General features: G+C 37.2%; 1 protein-coding gene across 1 annotated transcript in view; it reads right to left on the bottom strand.

The window, feature by feature from the left end:
• The window catches only part of ARL4A (ARF like GTPase 4A), a 611,358-nt gene that overhangs the window by 553,816 nt on the left and 44,086 nt on the right, over positions 1 to 13,456 (bottom strand). Inside the window, exon 2 of the transcript XR_012498892.1 lies at positions 7,382 to 7,588. The gene's annotated coding sequence lies outside the window, so the exon portion shown is untranslated. The remainder of the gene's footprint in view (positions 1 to 7,381; positions 7,589 to 13,456) is intronic.

The following is a 13,456-nucleotide window of genomic DNA, read 5'->3' as shown; positions in this document are numbered from 1 at the left end:
ATAAGACACATTAAGATAAAATCTCTGAGACGTCTTACAGTATAGAAATGCAATTTATTGTATTTAACCTGGCACTTCCCTAACTTACTTGGTCAAAACATTCTTTGATCTTAAAACTTATAGCCTGAGAAATTCATTTTTCATGGAACACATTTAGGAAACATTATTGTAAACTGATACCTTTGGAATTATGTGGCTGAGAATGGAAGACTTCCATTCTCCAGAGCTACCTTATAATTCATTCTTTTATGCAATATTGATTGAGCATCTGCTAAGCACTTAATTACCACTTGTTCGTTTAAGTCTGATCCAAACTTCAATCAGATCCCTAAACTTGTGAAACGTAAAGAACGTCTGTAGAGCTCTGGAGGTGAGCACCAAATCCATTTTGCTATTAGCACTGCTATGATGATCTCCCCCCTTTCCAGTAATGGACATTTGGTCGTATTCCTTTTGCTTAGCCCCAACCTCAACGCTGCATCCATTTGCTGATTTCCCATACCGTCCCAGAAATGTCTTAGTCTCTCCTCCGGCTTCCTGTCCAGTTCATTTTTTTTCCCAGACCCGTTTCATTATTCACACTGTGGCTTTATATGTCTGATTCCTGAATCCCAGCCATTTCCAATTCCCTATGTCTTACACCAACAAAGCCCGAGTTGTGAAAATTCTCTCTTCCCTTAATTTCTAGAACTATTCAGGGTTGTTTTGTTTTCCATCCTTCCTTTCTGAATACTTCTTTGCCACTTCTTTCATGGGTTTTATTGTGAGCTAGTTTCCTAAACATAGTCTGTTCTCAGGCACAGACAGTCCCGGGCCCTATGTTTTCTTTCTTTGCACTCTCTTATTGGAAGTTTATTGACCCTCAACACTTCAACTATAATAGAAAATATGATCAAATGTTAAAATTTGACTTATCTTTCATCTTTTCTGAAACTTACAAATTTGTGAACACCAACTCTGAATATTCTGAGGGAAGCATTCATGAAGAGCATGTTAGATACTTCAAAAACTTCTGTGTATCAATATATACCCAGATAATAGAGAACAATAATCATAAATACCATTGTTAAGTTGGTATCAAAATGTAAATGTCTTTGTTTCCCATAATAATTTTGGAATACACACAAAATACCTAATACATCTTTTCTCCAGAAGATGTAAGAAGTTTAGATTTCTATTCTGTCTAGCATTGTTAAACACTCATCTCAAAAGACAAATACTTCATGTATCATTATTTAACAAATGTCTTAGGTAAATCAAAAGTTGAAATTGTGTTCATATATGAAAGTGGTAATTCACTGACTCACTAATAGGACAACTGATTTTCTTTAGTAGAAGTCATCATAGATTGTTTCAGTAATAATACCTTATATATTTGTCATATATTAGACTCCTCGAATACTTCCAGGTTGTCTATCCTCAGTAGATTCCAGTGAGAAATGGGGAGTACAAATTAGAATTTCCAGTTTTGGATATTGGGTCACACAGAGTTTAAGTGACGTGTTCAAGATCAAACAGAAGAGCTCCACCAGAATATAAATAAGAAAACTGCTCTCTGCTGTTCTTCAAGTACAAGACCTTAAAAATCTTCACATAGTCTCTTGTAATCACTCCTATGATGAAGTAAATAGAGATGAAAAAGGCAATAGTGTGTCACAATACATAAATTCCAAAATACTGTCGCATCTTACAAGTAAGGAAAAGTTAGATCCAGAAATGTTATGACTTGACCAAGTTCAGAGAGATATAAAAATAATTGCACAACAAATTTAAACTCTGAAATTTCATTTATATGGACAATGGAAATATAGATAATGTGATTACATTTTGCTCTTTTTAGTTGTCTTCATCAGCTTCTGAATATATTTTCTGGTTTATTTTTCAACTCTAATGTTGAAGTTGAATTTGTCCTGTAACACTTCTCAGAGCTAATTTCCGGAGAACAAAATGATGTGAGGAGAGAGATCTAATGAGGTCAATTGCTTAATTTCTTGTGCTATTTTGATTTAACTGGGCTAATAATGACTTTTTTTAAGTCTGTCCTTTATGAGTGTCTTTTCCCCTTTTGTAGAACTATTGTCGGTAATGCACCAATAACACCTGAAGGGAACATAAGTTCACTAGTGGATATATCCTGCCAAGTCAAAGACAGTCTGATATTCTCTTTACAACACAATATTACATTTTTCTGATGTGATAACGCTTGAAAAGAGTCACACATTGAAGAGATATAGATTAGATAGAGCTAGGGAGAGAGAGAGGGGGCTAGGGATAGAGATAGAAACACACACAGAGAGAGAGCTAGAGATTCCCTACTATTACATATAATTGATGTGAAATACATCAATAAAATATTTTATTTCCACTGGTTTTCATATCTTTGCTTGATTTCAATCTCAACTTTTCTTCAGTGTATATGCATACTTACTACTTCAAGTTGATAAAACTCGGATTCTGGATTTCTAACAGGTAACTGAACAGATACAACCATGTGAGAAAAAATTTCCAAAGACTTGCAACAGGAATAAATATATTTTTTTTAAGTGTATAATGCACTCATCTCACAAACAGCAATAATGCCAAATATGGAAATACGGTAGAGAAATAGTTAACCAGTTTTCAACTTATATTTTGACATGTAAATAAATAAATACATATCTGGTTTTCATGTATAGTTATTCTGCAGAATTTTAAAAGTTAGAAATTTAAACATTTTGGGACTTTGAAGTACCAAAAAGGATGGTACCAGATCTAAATTCCAATCCTGCTTCCACCAACCTGGCTAACTCACTCACAGCTTAGCGTCAGTTTCTTCATTTATAAAAATGGTAGGGCCAGCCCGGTGGCTCAGGCGGTTAGAGCTCCATGCTCCTAACTCCGAAGGCTGCCGGTTCGATTCCCACATGGGCCAGTGGGCTCTCAACCACAAGGTTGCCAGTTCAATTCCTCGAGTCCCGCAAGGGATGGTGGGCTCTGCCCCCTGCAACTAAGATTGAACACGGCACCTTGAGCTGAGCTGCCGCTGAGCTCCCGGATGGCTCAGTTGGTTGGAGCATGTCCTCTCAACCACAGGGTTGCCGGTTCGACTCCCACAAGGGATGGTGGGCTGTGCCGCCTGCAACTAGCAATGGCAACTAGACCTGGAGCTGAGCTGCGCCCTCCACAACTAAGACTGAAAGAACAACAACTTGAAGCTGAACAGAACCCTCCACAACAAAGATTGAAAGGACAACAACTTGACTTGGAGAAAAGTCCTGGAAGTGCACACTGTTCCCCAATAAAGTTCTGTTCCCCTTCTCCAATAAAATCTTAAAAAAAAAAAAAAAGTAGCAATCAAGTCCACCTGGAAGGTCGCTGCAAGTATTAAATATGATAACAGATTGCAGATTTCCTAACATTAAAACATGGAAAATAGTAGCTATCTTTCATTTTCGTTCTTACTACATTTTTTGCTTATATACTTCTCCAGTAAGACCATATTTATTCTGCTTATAGATCTGAAATTGTATATGCATGAAATAAAATTTCCACATTGTTCCAGGGTAAATGTTATGTAAGTAAGTACGCTGAACTCATTTCTCTAGTTTCAAGCACATGTATTATCTTTTAGTTTGATATTGTTGTTGTTGGTGAGAAATAACATTTATTGATTTGTCATCTTCCTGAATTTCATCTCACTGTATTCATGATCTTTTTCATGTCTTTGTCTAAAAATGGAGTCTTTCTTCTTAACTTTAATTTTCAGCCACATTACCCCACTCAGGCATTACCCTATATATTTCAAATCTGTTTTATAGCATGATATCAAATGCATCTTTCAGTAACTCCTCTCATGTGAAAATTGCAATACAAAACAGATAACCAACATCCACTGTCTGGAAAACTAAGGTGTTTATACCTGACCTCATTCAAAACCTCTACAAGTAAATGGAAATCATGGTTCTCCCTGACAGTTACTGTATGATCCTCTCATAATTAAGATTCCTCTTTGACAATCTTGCCTGGAGCTCACACTGTTAGACCAAGTAATCACAAATGACACGCTACCTGGAACAAGGTATTCAAGGACTTAGAGATTTAGGGTGAACCATACACTCTCTGGTGCCCACAGATCTACAAATGCCTACTATGGCAAAATTCCAGTTTCCTGGAAATGAAAGCAATCCAACTACATCATGGAATACTAGCCCATTCTACTTATACTATAGTCCTTGCTCAATATTATTTGGTTAATTTCCACAATCTATTTTCATATTTTTCAAATTCCATGTTGAAATCAAATTAGTGTGTTATAACCACCATTTTCAAAATTAAAGGAGACTAGAACACTATGGAATGAAATGGAACGAAACAAAAATTTAAATAAAAAATATCAGAGGGTATCCCATGCAACAGGGACAAATACTAAAATATTATTTTGTGAAATGTTTGTTTATATGTGTGTGTGCATGCACATGTGCATATACCTGGGTAGTGATATAGGACGTATTTTTTTATTGTGGATCATAGTAAAAAACTTTGAAAGTCACTGAACGGTGTAATGGACACACATCTCAGCAGCCCAGATGTCACTTCAAGGAAGGGCTTGTTGCCCAGCTGCTAAAAGCACTGTCATCAAACACCATCCTCTATCAGCCCCTTCAGGGCTGGCCTGTGCTGCAGAGCCACCTTGCATCTCAGTTAAGCTCTCATCCTTCCAACAGTTGACATGTACAAAAAGACCAAGCTGTTTTGTTCCAAACCAAGAAAACTCGGACAAGACATTTTAATTTCATAGTCCCCCCAAAGAGTCAACCGAGACGTGTTCAGATCTGCATAGCAGGTCAATCTCTCCCTCTATCCAGTCCTGTTTCCTTCCTCTCTCTTCTACAGATGTTAATCCCAAGGCATTTCCTAATAAACATCCTACACACTGAACTTCACTTCAGCAGCTGCTGCCCAGAAAACCCAATTTGTGATATCTACTTGATGGAGTATGAAGGGAACCAAAACTTTGCCACTGAAGCTTCTTTTTGGGATATTGATTTTAAGATTTTTTTTTAAGACATAAAACTCAGAAAGAAATTTTGCCCCAACCCATTTCCTCCTCACAGATTCAGATTTTAAAAACCTGCCTTACAAGGAAACCTTGGCTTAATCTCTGTAAGTATCTTCACCCCAGCATTAGTCAGGAAGACTCCAAGCCTATTAGCTAGATACCCATTGTGTCCCATTGTTTCTAGTTGCTAAGCAAGAATTTTCTTTCCAGTATCTGTATCTGCGTATATTTGCTCTTCCTCAACTACCTGTGATTTTACCCATTCTCACTTCTGAAATCTAATACCCCATCCTTTCTTTCTCCTTTGTCTAAAATGTCTTACATACCCAGTGTTGCCTCACTGTCTTTGGGATTTTCATGCTTATGTAAATTTCCCATGTGCATATAATACACATTTGATTTTCTCCTTTGAATCTCTGTTAATTTGATTGTTAACCCAGCTAGAAGAATTTAGAAGGGATGAGGAAATGTATTAATTTCTTTTTCAGCCCTCACACTTTCAATAAAACGAGGTGTATTTTCTTCCATTCTTAGAGTACATTCAGAGACAAGATGGAACGTCAGGTAGGTTTGAACAGGGGGAATGAAGTAATGAGATTTGACCTAAGCCCCCAGCCACAATATGAATGAATTAGAGGAAACAGCTGCAGCCTGAAGTCTCTCAATAAAGTGATGCAGGGATTCCGTGTGACATGCTCTCCGTGGTCAGCCAGAGTTCTTTGTTTCTCAGGCATTTTCTATGCTGGGAATGTTCCCCTAGCTTTTCAGCCTCCTCCCAGATCTGTCACTCCACTTGGGGAGTGCAGCAACTGTGGCTGCCTGAAGTGGTGACACCAACACAGGGCCCCCATCTGCCTATCCTTTCACACTATAAATAAAGCTCTTATCTATAATAAAATAACTGAAGAAGCCCAGAGACAGATTGGGGGTTAAGGGAAGGTCCTGCAAAGGTTCACTTGCAAATGAAACAGTAGACTAACTTAAAAGGGCTAGACAGCCCCTCGGAGGTGAGTTCTCACTGGAAACCCAGGTTTGGTGTGCCTGAACTCATTGAGGATGAGAAAGAAGTGGATGTTTTTAGCACAGTTTACTGAAGCCATATTCATATGTACCCATCACCTGTCCCTATCACAGCCAGAAGAATCACATTTTTGCCGATAAAGGACAATGAATGACCTCCAGTCTGTTTAAGATTTGACTTCTAGGCCAGACACACAATTTCAGGCTTTTATAGAAGAGACTTTTTTTTTAATCATAAGACCTTTCTGTTGACTTGAAGACTTGGATTCAACAAAGCAACCAAGAAGACTAAACATAATCTAGTTCTGAAGCTAGATACCTGCACTGGATGAGATACAGTGTTTTCACTCTAATGGGAGTTTCAAGGGGTGGTAGGCCATTGTTGCTACTTTCTTCAAAGTACAAATTTCAGTCACTGTACATGCCAAGAGGGAAATGTCTAGCACCCACTTAGTTGACATACTTGCAGGTACTCAAAATAAATATAAAAATAATGAGAAGTTCGAAGCAAAAAAACAACTTAAATAATTCAGTCATGTTAACTCTAATCACACTATCTGAAATAAATTATGATATCTTGTCAATAAGTGTTTAGACAGTCACACACTGGCAGTTAGGAAAGGCAGCATTATAGACTCAGGCAAACTCATAAATAACAAATATTTTCTGCCATGATTTAACCTTGAGATCATTTGGCACCGATACTGGTGGGGAGTTATCATGCTGGCTTTGGTCACATATACACTCATTTTACATGATATCTAGATTCCATCCCTCAGAGTCTTTTACTGATTTTCTTTAAGTGGTTTCCAAGCAGTTTAAATTAACCATTCTCTCCAAGAGAGAAGAGCTTAATCCTTCTCTAATTATATGACCTGATGGCGAACCATGAAAGTAAATGATGTTAATTAGTAGGACAGACAGAATAAAGGAGGCAGAAGAAAAGCCTTTTTTGCTTTTACCCTTTCATCCCCCATTAGTCACTTTCCTGTGAATACTTTTAATTTGTCTCTCAAAAGGAATTTTCAAAGTAAGTGATTTCTCACTTTTCCACTTCTCTAAATAGGAAGCTGGACCATTCCTATTCTTTCTATGTTAAAAACAAAAAACAAAAAAAACAAAACACAAAACCATCTCAATAATGAAGAAAAGTTATTTTGCATGGTATAATAAATAATATTACTTAGCTCAGGAAAAATACCATGAAAGAGTGCATTTGTTTTCTATTACTACATAACAAATTCCTCCAAATCTCAACAACTCAAAACAATAAACATTTATTACCCCATACATTTTCTGCAAGTCAGGATGGAAGTGGCATACCTGAATAATTCTGCCTCAGGGTCCCTTATGAAGTGCAGTCAAGGCCTCGAATGGGGTTTCAGTCAGCTCAAGGTTCCACTAGGGCTGAAGGACGCATTTCCCAAATGGCTCATTCATATGGCCGTTGGCAGGTGGTCTCAGCTCCTCACCACATGGACCTCTCCATGGTGCTGTTTGGTTGTCCTCAGATATGGAAGCTTATTTCCCCTAGAGTGAGAGAGTACAGGAATGGGCAATATCTTTATGACCTCGTCCTGAAAGTTATATACCATCATTTGTACAATATTCCCTTTGTTAGAAGCAAGTTAGTTAGCCCAACTCACACGGGGGAGGACTCGTAGTTTCAGCCTTTCAAATTTGTGGATATATTTTAAAATTACCACAGAGGGGAAGTCTATCTGAAGGTCACCTATCTCAGCAATTTCATATACAATGTCTGGAATCTCCATCTGAAAAATAATCACTCCTCAGAAAAGTAGATCAATTATTGTTCATAAAAAATGAAGTCTATCAAATGCAACAATGTGGATGAACCTTGAGGACATTATGCTAAGTGAAATAAGCTAGCCACAGAAGGACAATTACTGCATGATCCCACTTATATTAGTAGGATAAGTAGAATAGCCAAAATTATAGTAGCAGGAAGTAGAACGGTGGTTGCCAAGGGCAGGGGGCAGAGGGAAATAGGGACTTGCTGTTCAAAGGGCATAAAGTTTCAGTTATGCAAGATGATGAAGTTCTAAAATCTTCTGTATAACACTGTTAGTTAACAATACTCCACATTTAAAGTTTTGTTAAGAGTGTAGATCTCATGGTATATGGTCTTACCACAATATAATTAATTGAAAAAGTATATGATTCTCAATAAAAAGTTATTCTAGGTGGTTTCCCTGTGGTTAAATATAACTATAGGTAACTTGTTACAGACACTAGCACTTCCAGATAATTACTTTTTTATTTTATTTTACTTATTTATTTATTTTAAGGAGGGCGCAGCTCACAGTGGCCCATGCAGGAATCAAACCGGCAACCTTGGTGTTATCAGCACCACACTCTAACCAACTGAGCTAACCGGCCACCCCCAGATGATTAAATTTTTGAAAAATTTTAAGTAAAGTTATCAACTTGACCTCCTAATTATAAACTTAGTAGAAAGATCTTCTAATGAAAATTACATCATACAATCATTTTTATGACACAAACATTAGTTTCCTATTGCTGCCATAACGAATGACCCCAAATGTAATGGCTAAAGAAACAATCTTCATTATTGGACAGTCCTAAAAGACAGAAGTATCAAACAGGTCTAGAGAGCTATGGTCCTTCTGGAGGCTCCAGGACATAACCTGTTTCCTTGCCTTTTCTGGCTTCTATGCGCCACATATATTCCTTGGCTTGTGGCCACTTCTTCCATCTTCCAAGCACCTTGTCTCCTCTCTGATCTCCCTCCCTCTTATTGGGATCCTATGATTACATCAGGCCCACCCAGTTAATCCAGGAAAACATCCCCCTCTTTCAAGACCCTTAACTTAATCACATCCGAAAGGTTCCTTTGGCTCTGCATTCACAGATTCCAAAGATTAGACATGGACAACTTTGTGGGGCTGTTATTGTGTGCATCACAACTGATTTTAGGAGGATGTCGGAGTTCAATTAAACTGTGGAAAATACCCTGGCAGACTTAGCTAATACCATATGAAGAAGGCTTAAATTAATTTCACCTGTCTGTTAACACATAATTAGTGACCAAAATAATTGATTTTACGTACCGCTATCACATGTGGCCTTCTTTTCCAAAATCAAGGCTTACAAGGCTGGCAAGTCACATTTGCTTTCAATACTTGTTATAGTTAACATCCTGGATAAGTTAGAATTAAAGCCTGAAATATGTCCATGCAATACTCTCAAAACATCACTTTCTGTCACCAGTGGTTCCAATCCCATGTCCTCAACCACCCCACAAAAGATGAAGAAATACGAACCGCCTTGAGAAATGTTCATTTTGAAATATATGAAGTTTGCCAAAAAAACTCTCAACAAGTTCTTTTGAGATTGGAAAACAGCTTTCCCCACACACAGAATCACAGAATGTACAGAGCGTGATGAGACCTACAAAATCTGAAAATAATGCAGTTCTTTTCTACCCTTCATGCCCACCCACACCATCATTTTACCTATGAAGATTTGAAGGATCAGAGAGTTTAATATACACTTAATCTCTTAGTAAACCTAGTAAATGATAGAGCTTCACCTAGAGGCCAGGTCTTCCGACTCCTGACCCAATGTATTTTTACTTTATTACATACCCATCACAAGTCCATATTCGTTACCTATTTAAAAACAAAAAACAAAAAAGTAATACAATGTGTGTGAAGGCTGTGTATGGCACGGGGCAATGGTAGGAATGGCTGCCACTTACTGAGAACTTACTGTGTGCTGGCTTCTATAAAGACACCTTCAAATATACTATCTATCAATATTTTAATTCAACAAAGTAGAAAGCATTACCGCTGCTACTAAAATAAAAAAGTGAGATAACAGATTTTTAGAAAGGTAGATAAACCTGACCAAAGCAAGAGCCCGAGGATGTGGACTGTGTCTCTCCTGTTAACAACAAAGCCCATGAATAAATTATCACTACATTTCCGAAGAAAGAATAAAGAAATATGCAAGTTGAATAAGCAATTTCAAAATGATCTAACATGATGAGACAAGATTCCCACCAATGTCATGCATTCAAAGTTATAAAACCACACAGTGTTAATAGATTCGTTTGTCTGTTCAACAAACACTCATTGAGCATTCATCATGTACCAGGTGCTATCCATATAAGATGTGAACAAGATAAATTAGGTGCCACTCTTATTTAATAAATAAATCAGAAGATTTCAGGTAGTGGTATACAACATGTTTTTAAGAACCATATAATTTCAGCAGGGTAGAAAGGAAACAGAAAGTTTTAGAGGAAAGACCTCTGAATAAGGTGAAATTTGAGAAGCAATCTGAATAATGTGAAGAAGATAAACATGAAAGGGATTTCAAAAAGACTGTGCCATGCAGTGGGGAAAGCACTGCAGAGATCCAGATACAGGCAAACTTTGACCTACTTAAGGATGCAAGAAAGCCAATATGATCTGAAGCCAAGTGGACCAAGACAGGGCATTAGGCAAGGGCTTGTCCACAGATGGTCTTGTAGGTCATTCAATATACATTGGCTTTTACCCTGAATATGAAGAAAAGTTTTTGGAAAGCATTGATAAGGAGACTAAAGTGACTGGATTTAAATTATAAATAGGTTGAAATCTGCTATATGAAGAGCACATTGTAAGTGAGCAAATATGGAAGGAGGGTAACCAGTTAGGTGGCTTCTGCAGTAGTCCAGGCAAGAAACAGCAGTGTCTGGAGTGAGTTGGTAATGGGGGAAAGTATGAAAAGTGGTTCAATTAAAGCGTAGTTTAAAGATAGAGCCAAAGAACTAGATGGTAGATTAAGAGGAAAGAAAATAGTTGAAGATGACCCCTAGCTTGTTAGCCTAAGTGCCACAGATGCATATAAATACAATATACTAAAGTGAGAAATAAACGAACGGAGCAAATTCTGAGGTGAGATGGTAGAGTTCAAGAGCCCTATTTTTACATATGTTAATTTGAGATGCCAATGAGATGCCAAAATATAAATAAGGAGTAAACAAATGTACATAGACATCTGGGACTCGGAAAAAAGGGGGTCAGGGAAGAAGATTAGAATATAGGATTCATCAGCATTAAATGGCATTTAACGCCATTAGATTGGAAGAGCTTGTCTAGGAAGTAGTTAGGGAAGAGAAAAATACTCAAATATGCAGAAGTTGGGGAAAACAAGAAGGGTAGCAACAATAACAATAACAAAAAAACGTAAAGGAGCAAGTAAAGAAAATACGAAGAAGTATAAAGGAGATTTTCATTTCTGGGAAAAGTACAGTGAACACAGTGGTAAGATTAGAGGAGCTAGGGAGGGATGGGAAGCTGGGTTATATTAGGGGTGGTATGATATCAGTGACCTGGGTAGTGTGGGGGTTCAGAATGAGTCACCCCAAGATGTGCTTCAGTGGTTTGAAGATTACTTTGAGCTAGGATCAATAGAAACTTCTTTCTGTTCCTTTAACTACCTAGAAGAATTTGAATTAAAGGCTTTGCCAATAAGACATTATCAGAGTCCTATCTTTTTTTATTATTATTACATTTATTGGGGTAGCAATGGTTAGTAAAATTACATAGGTTTCAAGTGTACAATTCTGTAATACATCATCTATATATCACACTGTGTGCTCACCACCTCGAGTCAGTTCCCCTTCCATCACCGTATACAGAGAGTGCCAAAAAAATGTATACACATTTTAAGAAAGGAAAAATAACTGTATTAAAATTGTAATACAATGAATGATGCTAGCATTCATTTGATTAACGCCATCTTTTGCGCAATCATACTACACATTACTACTATAATTCAATTCAACTTTGAAAATGTGTAGATAACACCTCTTAAAATGTATACATTTTTTTGGCATCCCCGGTATTTGACCCCCTTCTTTTGAAACCTATCTCTTTTTTTGACCAATCTATAGGGCAGGGCAAACTACTAATTACTGAACATCTGCCCTTTTTATCATCCTGCAATGACCTTTAGAAGCCCGCAAGGCACCTCACCTCATCCCTAGCTCAGGATATCTTACAGACCTCAATCCCTCTTTCTATCTTTGAACCTCTCATGTATGCGAGGTTTCTGACTGTGTCATGTATGTGGGGTTCAGGTGTGCAGATATTAACTTTGATTTTTTTTCTTGTCAATCTGCCCCCTGTTGATTTGATTTTGGCCAGCCAAAAGAACCAGAGGAGGGAAGGGTATTTTTACCCCTTCCCAACAGTAGCATGACTTCTGGTCGTATCCAAGGTAATCTAGACTGATTTAATTGAGAACATAGCATGATTAGTTAAAGGTATGAAAAAATTATGCTGTACTTCTAAACAAAATTGAATTATGCTGAGTATAATTATATATTTTTATCATAAAAATCCCAATGTTTGGAATGTGTAGGGAATTGTAGTTTTCTGATTAACTGAATTTTCTGAGTAGCTGCCAATTAGGGTTTTAACATTCAAATTATTCTCAAATATGTCTGTGCTTTGGTATTCAGTGTACTTCAGTGTATTAAAATGAACATGGGCTAACATGCTTTCTGAATATTAGTCTTATGTTGAATAACTATAGGCAGTAATTACACTGTGGAATACCCTCACATTTAGAAACAAGGAAAATCAGATTAAAATTAATGTGTAGGAAAGCCTTTAGACAGGAGAAAACAATTCAAACTAGCTATATCAGAATAAATTCTGGTGCTCCGAAAAGAGAAGAAAATTCCAGCATGACCTCTTTGCCTTGGTGATACTAACTGACAGTTTGCACAGATCTATGTAGATCTTCTTAGCACTAGTTTGAACTGCTTAATCTGATAAAACGTCTTAGTAAAGGTACAGATGCCAATCACTGCTGTGGCCCTGAGGAATGGCCCCAAAAATCAGAAACTAGACTAAATGTGAGGTGACAAAAAAAGTGCCAAGGTGTTTTTTTCATTCCCTACCCCTACTTTTTGGAGCTTTTTATTTTATAATTTTCCCCGATTTTACCTATAAATTACTAAGTAAATATTAAATTTAAAATATTTAAGACTATAGGGAATACCAGTCTCTGCTTTATATCAAATATCCTTACATTTTCTTCACCTTATAGTATATATATATATATATATATATATATATATATATATATATATATATTTTATTTATTTTTTTTTTTTTTAAGATTTTTATTGGGGAAGGGGAACAGGACTTGATTGGGGAACAGTGTGTACTTCCAGGACTTTTTTCCAAGTCAAGTTGTTGTCCTTTCAATCTTAGTTGTGGAGGGCGCAGCTCAGCTCCAAGTCCAGTTGCCGTTTCACAGCCCACCATCCCTCACGGGAGTCGAATGGAACTAGCAACTTTATGGTTGAGAGGAAGCGCTCCAACCAACTGAGCCATCTGGGAGCTCAGCGGCAGC

This window comes from Rhinolophus sinicus, linkage group LG09 (genome assembly GCF_036562045.2).
Source record: "Rhinolophus sinicus isolate RSC01 linkage group LG09, ASM3656204v1, whole genome shotgun sequence".
In the NCBI taxonomy this organism is placed as follows: Eukaryota; Metazoa; Chordata; class Mammalia; order Chiroptera; family Rhinolophidae; genus Rhinolophus; species Rhinolophus sinicus.
The sequence above is the reverse complement of the archived record's forward strand: the minus strand, read 5'-3'. Positions and strand labels throughout refer to the sequence as shown.